General features: G+C 40.6%; 1 protein-coding gene across 2 annotated transcripts in view; it reads left to right on the top strand.

Moving 5' to 3' along the window:
- LOC111951184 (gamma-aminobutyric acid receptor subunit beta-4) overlaps positions 1-10,043 on the top strand; it is a 64,890-nt gene that overhangs the window by 4,759 nt on the left and 50,088 nt on the right. The window lies entirely within an intron of this gene.

The following is a 10,043-nucleotide window of genomic DNA, read 5'->3' as shown; positions in this document are numbered from 1 at the left end:
ATTCTCTCAACCAGCTTCATGAGGAATGCTTTTCCAACAGTCTTGAAGGAGTTTTCCTTCACTCTGCGGTCCAACTCATCTCAAACCATCTCAATTGGGTTGAGGTCGGGTGATTTTGGAGGCCAGGTCATCTGATGCAGCACTCCATCACTTTCCTTCTTGGTCAAATAGCCTTTACTCAGCCTGGAGATGTGTTTTGGGTCATTGTCTTGAAAAAAAAATGATAGTCCCACTAAGCACAAACCAGATGGGATGGCGTATCGCTGCAGAATGCTGTGGTAGCCATGCTGGTTCTAAATAAATCTAAATAAATCACAGACAGTGTCAAAAGCAAAGCACCCCCACACCATCACACATCCTCCTCCATGCTTCACGCTGGGAACCACAGATGCAGAGATCATCCCTTCACCTGCTCTGCGTCTCATAAAGACATGGCGGTTGGAGCCAAAAATCTCACATTTGGACTCATCAGACCGAAGGACAGATTTCCACTGGTCTAATGTCCATTGCTCTTGTTTCTTGGCCCAAGCAAATCTCTCCTTCTTGTTGGTGTCTTTTAGTAGTGGTTTCTTTGCAGCAATTCACCCATTAAGGCCTGATTTACGCWGTCTCCTCTGAACAGTTGATGTTGAGATGTGTCTGTTACTTCAACTCTGTGAAGCATTTATTTGGCCTGCAATTTCTGAGGCTGGTAACTCTAATGAACTCATCCTCTGCAGCAGAGGTAWCTCCGGGTCTTCCTTTCCTGTGGCGGTCCTCATGAGAGCCAGTTTAATCATAGAGCTTGATGGTTTTTGTGACTGCGCTTGAAGCAACTTTCAAAGTTCTTAAAATGTTCCATATTGACTGACCTTCATGTCTTAAAGTAATGATAGACTGTCGTTTCTCTTTGTTTATTTGAGCTGTTCTTGCCATAATATGGACTTGGTCTTTTACTAAATAGGGCTATCTTCTGTATAACACCCCTACCTTGTCACAACACAACTGATTGGCACAAACGCACTAAGAAGGAAATAAATTCCACAAATTTACTTTTAACAAGGCACACCTGTTAATTGAAATTCATTCCATGTGACTACCTCATGAAGCTGGTTGAGAGAATGCCAAGAGTGTGCAAAGTGGTCATCAAGGCAAAGGGTTTCTACTTTGAAGAATCTCAAATATAAAATATATTTTGATTTGTTTAACACTTTTTGGGGTTTTACATGATTTCATATGTGTTATTTCATAGTTTTGATGTCTTCACTATTATTGTACAATGTAGAAAATAGTAAAAATAAAGAAAAACCCTTGAATGAGTAGGTGTGTCCAAACTTTTGACTGGTACTATATATATATACATAATCACAATATAATCATAGTACCTTAAAATACACATATTTTAATCACTTACATGTTATCCAAAAAACATGTTATTTTTGCTTGAACATTAAAGCAGCCAATCGGTGTTGTTGTAAAAAGCACAGTAACAACCACGATCAGATACCTGAAACTTAAACACGGTTTCAACAACAAAAACGGTTGTAAAACATAATTCAGCCATTATGTCTTTATTTGTTGTACTTTTCTCYCCTCTTTTTTCTCTCTCAGTGGTTAACGTCAAGCTAGAAAAGAGCTCCTTTGACAGAGATGTGCTATTGTGTATTTGGGATGTCGCTCTCTCTCTCTCTCRCGCCTTTGAATTATGCCTTGCTTAGCGGTCTACACTTGAGGTCACCATAAAAACATTGCATTAAGCTTTTTCTCGTCCAGCTCTCTCCTTGCTTTGCAGCTCTAGTCAGTTCCCATTGCTCCTCCACACTGCAGCACACTAAGTTGTTAGTCTGAGTGTCCCGGGCAGGCAGCGGCAGCGCCTCTTCCTCCAGCCACGGCTGCCTCAGGCCAGGGAGCTGTAGTCCATCACATCCTGATAACTCCATCATCAATCAGCCACTTCTGTCCTGACACAACTGCTGACCAACTTCAGCTCYGGAGAGCCAAAAGAATGAGGGAGGCCTTTTAATTGGTGCCCCATGCTGGACTGAGATATTTGAAGCTATTGTGCTGGAACCAGAATAGAGAAAACTGACCCAGAACGCTATACTTGTCGATGATAGGGCCTGTGGTTTAAATGGTTGAATCCTGGCTTGCCCAGGGTGCTGYCGTGGGAACCAGTTGATGTGTGGTGGCCTTATCGCTGGTAGATCTTCATGAAAATGCAGGCTGCACTCGCTCCACACAGCCCCCTGTCCCCTCGCCTCTTCATTGATCTCTGAGCCAAACTGGAATTCAACTGACAGAGCCCTAAAACGGTCAACACAATCCAACATCAGGCTTTCACACACTATCTCCCCACCCCCACATCCACCTACCTCCACTACTAAGGGGAATCATATAAATTGGATTTCATTCTTTATGCTTTAGTTTAAGGACAAACTAGTCAACCTTTACTTTGTAGCGTGAATGAMAACAAGGGCTACTGTGACTTTTCTCTAAGCGTGTCTGTGTCTAATTTTGCAGTTTATTTACATATAGTCCAGAGTATGATCAGCGAGGTTAGCAAAATGTTAAGATAGTGTGGTGAAACAATAAAGACAGCTTTTCCATCTCACTGCACTCTCCTCTGCTATGTTTCTGTAATATTCAGTGTTGGGTTAGTTGCCGATGCTGAGGCCTTGTGTTTCTTACCTCTTTTACTCCTTTCATGTTTGTGTAGATTATAGGCTTTGGCTCTTACCTCTCAACAAATAGCCCATGGATGTAGTGTACTGTCTGACTGAGAAATAGCCTGTGCTAAGCACAATCCAAACCACCCAGGTGCTCTGTCGAATCTGATTATGTATTGAGGTAACTAGACAGACAATCAAGGTAGGGAAATAATACATCAAAGTGCTTGATGTTGATGATGAGGAGGAGGATGATGATATGGGCAAAAATTCCTATCATGGTATTTTTCAAATTTTTGAAGGTATGACGGTATCTGACGGTATTTTATGTTTTTGATTAATAAAAGTTCTACATTTGCTTTATGAGTAGTGCGTGATCCTAGGGTGGCAACACATACATTCTAAATTATTTCAATGGGTCTTTCTCCATTCTGATTGTTTATACTGTTCAATTCAACTTCAGCCTAAAATAATTTCCTGCATTTCCATCAATTTCTGCATTTCCTGCACTAATTTTGTGTTTCCTAGGGGACCCTATAATCTTTGGCTTTATTAAATCTTTAGTCATATAGCAAACATATTCATGCTTCGCCTAATCCTCTTTGATTTAGAAGATACTGTTGCACAAACAACATGCTGATTTAGGCCTCCACCAGCACTGGTATCAGGCTGTATTAGCTAACTACAGTTGAAGTCGGAAGTTTACATACACCTTAGCCAAATACATTTAAACTCAGTTTTTCACAATTCCTGACATTTAATCCTAGTAAAAATTCCCTGTCTTAAGTCAGTTAGGATCAACACTTTATTTCAAGAATGTGAAATTTCAGAATAATAGTAGAGAGAATGTCACGATCGTTATACGGAGTGGACCAAGATGCAGCGTGGTATGAGAGAGAAACTTAAAGAACAAAAAACAATAAAGCAAACAAATGAAAACGTGAAGCTCAGAGTAGTGCTCACAGGCAACTATACCTAGACAAGATCCCACAAAGCACAATGGGGAAATGGCTACCTAAATATGATCCCCAATCAGAGACAACGATAAACAGCTGCCTCTGATTGGGAACCATACCAGGCCAACATAGATATCTAATCCCCTAATAACCCACCCTTAATCACACCCCGACCTAAAACCAACATAGAGAATAAACAGCTCTCTATGGTCAGGGCGTGACAGAGAATGGATATATTTCAGCTTTTATTTCTTCATCACATTCCAGTGGGTCAGAAGTTTACATACACTCTAATTAGTATTTCGTAGCATTGCTTATAAATTGTTTAACTTGGCGGTTCAAACGTTATTGGGTAGCCTTCCACAAGCTTCCCACAATAGTTGGGTGAAGTTTGCCCATCCTACTGAACAGAGCTTCTGTAACCGAGTCAGGTTTGTAGGCCTCCTTGCTCGTACACGCTTTTTCAGTTCTGCCCACAAATTGTCTATGGGATTGAGGTCAGGGCTTTCTGATGGCCACTCCTGATACCTGACTTCGATGTCCTTAGGCCATTTTGCCACAACTTTGGAAGTATGCTTGGGGTCATTGTCCTTAGAAGACCCATTTGCGACAAGTTTATCTTCCTGACTGATGTCTTGAGTGTTGCTTCAATATATCTACATAATTTTCCTGCTTCATGACACCATCTATTTTGTGAAGTACACAACCAATCCCTCCTGCAGCAAAGAACCCCCACACATGATGCTTTCACCCTGTGCTTCACGGTTGGGATGGTGTTTTTCGGCTTGCAAGCTCCCCCTTTTTCCTCCAAACATAAGATGGTCATTATGTCCAAACAGTTCTATTTATGTTTCAATCACACAGAGGACATTTCTCCAAAAAGTACGATTTTGTCCCTGTGCAGTTGCAAACCGTAGTGTGGCTTTTTTGACGGTTTTGGAGCAGTGGCTTCTTCCTTGCTGAGCGGCCCTTTCAGGTTATGTCGATATAGGACTCGTTTTACTGTGGATATAGATACTTTTGTACCTGTTTCCTCCAAGCATTTCTCAAGTCCTTTGCTGTTGTTCTTGGATTGACATTTGCACTTTCTCACAAAAGTAGTTCATCTCTAGGAGACAGAACGCGTCTCTTCCTGAGCGGGATGGGCTTCGAGGTCCCATGGTGTTTATACTCTTGCGTACTATTGTTTTGTACAGATGAACGTGGTACGTTCAGGGCGTTTGGAAATTGCTCCCAATGATGAACCAGATTTGTGGAGGTCTACAATTTCTTGGCTGATTTCTTTTGATTTTCCCATGATGTCAAGCAAAGAGGCAMTGAGTTTGAAGTTAGGCCTTGAAATACATCCACAGGTACACCTCCAATTGACTCAAATKATGTCAATTAGCCTATCAGAAGCTTCTAAAGCCATGACATAATTTTCTGGAATTTTCCAAGCTGTTTAAAGGAGGGGTTGAAAAATGAGTACGTTTGCACTGACTCAGTACTTTAATTAGCTAGTTAGCCAGCCAGCTAACTAGCGATTAGCATTAGTGGGTAACATGATTTAGCTTAACTGGCTAAGAAAATACAAACTAGGTGTTTGCAGATGTAAGAAACACAAACTAATGTTGTAATTATAGAACGCTTGTGGATCTACATTAAGATCAAATTGGAAACATTGTCGTAATCAACATTATTGCATGTGCTGCACTGACTATGCAGACTGAACGAAAGTGTCTCGTGGTCAAGTAACAAAAAATGCGCTCCTTGAGTGACAGGGGGTGGGACTAGGTCTGTGTGGAAAGCGGCGTGGAGAGAGAGAGAGAGAGAGAGAGAGAGCGCAGAGGGATGACTCAAGTAGCGGAGTAAACTATAAAAATGGACGTTACACAAGGCGTATCACATTTAACAAACCAAACATTCAAATATCGTTAGAGAAGGTAAAGTAAAACCCCAAACTGGTCCGTGCATCAATTCCGGTATTTAGTMAAATACAGTGTACCGCCCAGCCCTATAATGGGTCATGGTGGTAAGGCCAGTGGTTGGTTTATATATGGCAATACATTCATTGTATTGTTATATTTCTGTAGAATCGTCTTGCTTTAGCCTTGGCTAATATATCTTGACAATAGGAAAAATTATAAGAAAAAGATAAGGAGAGAGAGAGAGTGTTTATCTGTCAACGTTGAACCTCTCTTGTCTCTGTTCCTTCTTAGAGTAGGATCAAAGTAAAGTGCGTTTTCAATGTTTTGTTTATTTGGTGTTGTTTCAAGACTCTTCATTGTCTTTTAAAAAATGCAACCAAGTCAATGGGCTAGTTGTAGTCACTCAAAACTACACTGARCAAGAATATAAACACAACATGTAAAGTGTTGGTCCCATGTTTCATGAGCTGAAATTAAACATCCCAAACATTTCCCAAATGYACATAAAGCTTATTTCTCTCAATTTTTGAACACAAATTTGTTTACATCCCTGTTAGTGGGCATTTCTCCTTTGCCAAGATTATCCATCCACCTGACAGGTGTGGCATATCAATAAGCTGATTAAACAGCATGATCATTACACAGGTGTAGCTTGTGTTGGGGACAATAAAAGGCCACTCTAAAATGTGCAGTTTTGTCACACAACACAATGCCACAGATGTCTCAAGTTTTGAGGGAGCTTGCAATTGGCATGCTTACTGCAGGAAGGTCCACCAGAGCTGTTGGCAGAGAATTGATTGTTCATTTCTCTACCATAAGCTGCYTCCAATGTCGTTTTAGAGCATTTGGCAGTACGYTCAACCGGCATCACAACCGCAGACCACGTGTATTGCGTTGTGTGGGCGAGCGGTCTGCTGATGTCAACATTSTGAACAGAGTGCCCCATGGTGGCGGTGGGGTTATGGTATGGGCAGGCATAAGCTACAGACAACGAACACAATTGCATTATATTGATTGGCAATTTGAATGCGCAAAAATACTGCTACGAGATCCTGAGGCTCATTGTGAGGCCCATTTTTTGGTAAGGTATCTGTAACCAACAGACGCATATCTGTATTCCCAGTCRTGTGGAATCCATAGATTAGGGCCTAATAAAGTTATTTCAATTGACTGATTTCCTCATATGAACCGTAACTCTGAAAAATCKTAGACATTTTTGCATGTTGTGTTTATATTTTTGTTCAGTATAAATGCTCTTATGTAGTCAATATGAGGGATGTTGTCAACTGCTAGTTTGAATGTAGGCAAGAGTCTCTTAAATCATAAAGTACACTGCCCCTCTAATTGAACAAATGTTTTTATGCACCTATGGCCTGTTAATGTATGGATTTATACAGTGTATTCGGAAAGTATTCAGATCCCTTGACTTTTTCTACATTTTGTTAAGTTATAGCCTTTTTCTAAATATTCATTAAATTATATTTTTATCCCCTAATCAATCTACACACAATACCCCATAATGACAAAGCAAAAACTGTTCTTTATACATTTTTGCAAATGTATAAAAAAATGTTAAACTGAAATATCACATTTACATAAGTATTCAGACCCTTTACGCAGTATCTTTGTTGAAGCACCATTGGCAGCGATTACAGCCTTGAGTATTATTGGGTATGATGCTACAAGCTTGGTACACCTGTATTTGGGGAGTTTCTCACATTCTTCTCTGCAGATCCTCTCAWGCGTCGCTSCACAGCTATTTTCAGAGACTTGTCCTGAAGCCACTCCTGCGTTGTCTTGGCTGTGGGCTAAGGATCGTTGTCCAGTTGGAAGGTRAGGTCCTTAGTGCTCTGGAGCAGGTTTTCATCAAGGATCTCTTTGTACTTTGCTCTGTTCATCTTTCCCTCAATCCTGACTCGTCTCCCAGTCCCTGATGCTGAAAAACATCCCCACAGCATGATGCTGCCACCACCAGGCTTCACTGTAGGGATGGTGCCAGGTTTCCTCCAGACGTGATGCTTGGCATTCAGGCCAAATAGTTAAATCTTGGTTTCATCAGACCAGAGAATCTTGTTTCTCATAGTCTGACAGTCCTTTAGGTGGGCTGTCATGTACCTTTTACTGAGGAGTGGCGTCTGTCCACTCTGCCATAAAGGCCTGATTGGTAGAGTGCTGCAGAGATGGTCGTCCTTCTGGAAGGTTTTCCCATCTCCACAGAGGAACTGAATATTCTGGATACTTATGTAAATAAGGTCTTTTTTTTTTTTTTTTATACATTTGCAAAAAAAAATGTTTTCGCTTTGTTATGGAGTATTGTTTGTAGGTTGATAAGGAAACATTTTTCTTGAATCCATTTTAGAGTAAGGCTGTAACGCAACAAAATGTGGAAAAGGCAATGGTGTTAAGTACTTAAGTAAAAATACTTTAAAATATTACTTAAGTAGTTTTTTTTGAGTATCTGTACTTTACTATTGATATTTTTGACGACTTTTACTTTTACTCCACAACATTCCTAAAAACAATTATGTACTTTTTACTCCACACATTTTCCCTGACACCCAAAAGTACTTGTTGCATTTAATTTAATTTAATTTCTTAGCAGGACAGGGAAATGGTCCAATTCACACACTTCTCAATTGAACATCCCTGGTCATCCCTACAGCCTCTGGTGGACTCACTAAACACAAAATGCTTCATTTGTAAATGAAGTCTGAGTATTGGAGTGTGCCCCTGGCGATCCGTAAATTTTAAAAACAAGAAAATCGTGCTGTCTGGTTTGCTTAGTATAAAGAATGTGAAATGATTTATACTTTTTMTTTTGGTAATTAAGTATATTTTTGCATTCATATTTACTTTTGATACTTAAGTATATCTAAAACCAAATACTTTTAGACTTTTATTCAAGTAGTAATTTGCTGCGTGACTTTCACTTTTACTTGAGTCATTTTCGATATAGGGATCGTTACTTTTTCTCAAATATGACAATTGCGTACTTTTTCCACCACTGGGAAAAGGGGAAGGGTCTGAATACTTTCTGAATSCACGGTATAACATTTCCACCATAAAAAGGAAATGGAATCAGCTGTTGTCTCAGAGATGCTGCCATTACATGAATGACCTCCTATAAAGGTTTTATTTACAACCTCTTATCAGGTCAGCTTTTGACAACCTTGATTGTTACGAGATTGTGGTTTGTCATTTGGAGCCAGGCCTTTCAACAAAGACAGCCCCATGTTGCCCCACACATGGATGGTCTCATGACCAAGGCGCCCATTTACGGTCAGATCATATAAAACATGGTCCAGTGTTTAATTAGCAAAATTGAAAAGGGAAGTTGCCTGGGTACGCGACATGTCACACCCAAGGCTATGATACACTAAGGGTTTTTGTGACAAGGGAATTTCTCCCCTTTAGATTTTTCTTTGTGATGACAATAGGGAGAGAAAGATGTGGTGTGATTTCAGCAGTAAGTAATGTGTTGCACTTGAATTTGTTCATTTCAACGATGTGAGGACACATCACCATCCCTCTGTCACTGCAGGGAAGTCACAGCGCTGGGAGCATGTGGTCAGAACTAAAGCCCCTCCCGCATGAACACAGGCACGGTCGCGCACGCACGCACACACGCACGCGCGCACGCACGCACGCACGCACGCACGCACGCACGCACGCACGCACGCACGCACACACACACACACACACACACACACACACACACACAGCACTAACAGTCTTAATCTATCCCTTTCAATCCCCATCTTAGTCACCAATACCCTCTCTTTCCCTCTTTCAGATAAATACACACATGCATACACTCTCCCAAATACACACTCCTGACCACACCGGCACACAGAGGAGTCATGCCCATAGGGTGCACAGGGGCACGTGGACCCTCAGATTTTTCCTGTTTACTACTAGCCACCTAGCAATTTTATGAGGATGGCTTTAGCTAGCCCAGATAGGTTCCCAATCTCCCAACCTTAAAACTAGCTACGAAGAAGCCATTTCAGGCTATTAATCAAGTTAGAGTAGCTAGCTTATCTAACTATCTTAGTTAGCATGCCTGCTGTCCAGTTTGGTAGACTTTAAAAAAACAAGCAATAACTAAATGTACTGAATAAGACTCACATTGCTTTCAATCTTTTATCCAGATTTTAGTAGAGATGCAGAGAAGCATATGACTTTTTCCACATTTTGTTACGTTACAGCCTTATTATAAAATTGATTAAATAAATACAAATCCTCAGCAATCTACACACAATACTCCATCATGACAAAGTGAAAACAGTTTTAGAGAATTTTTTTGCAAGTTTATTAAAAATWAAAAACAGAAATACCTTATTCACATAAGTATTCAGACCCTTTGCTATGAGACTCGAAATTGAGCTCAGGTGCCTCCTGTTTCCATTGATCATCCCAGAGATATTTCTATAACTTGATTGGTGTCCACCTGTGGTAAATTCAATTGATTGGACATTATTTGGAAAGGCACACACCTGTCTATTTCAGTTCCCACAGTTGACAGTGCAGGTCAG

This window comes from Salvelinus sp. IW2-2015, linkage group LG23 (assembly GCF_002910315.2).
Source record: "Salvelinus sp. IW2-2015 linkage group LG23, ASM291031v2, whole genome shotgun sequence".
Taxonomy (NCBI): domain Eukaryota; kingdom Metazoa; phylum Chordata; class Actinopteri; order Salmoniformes; family Salmonidae; genus Salvelinus; species Salvelinus sp. IW2-2015.
Note: the sequence above shows the minus strand (reverse complement) of the source record. Positions and strands in the feature narration are given on the sequence as shown.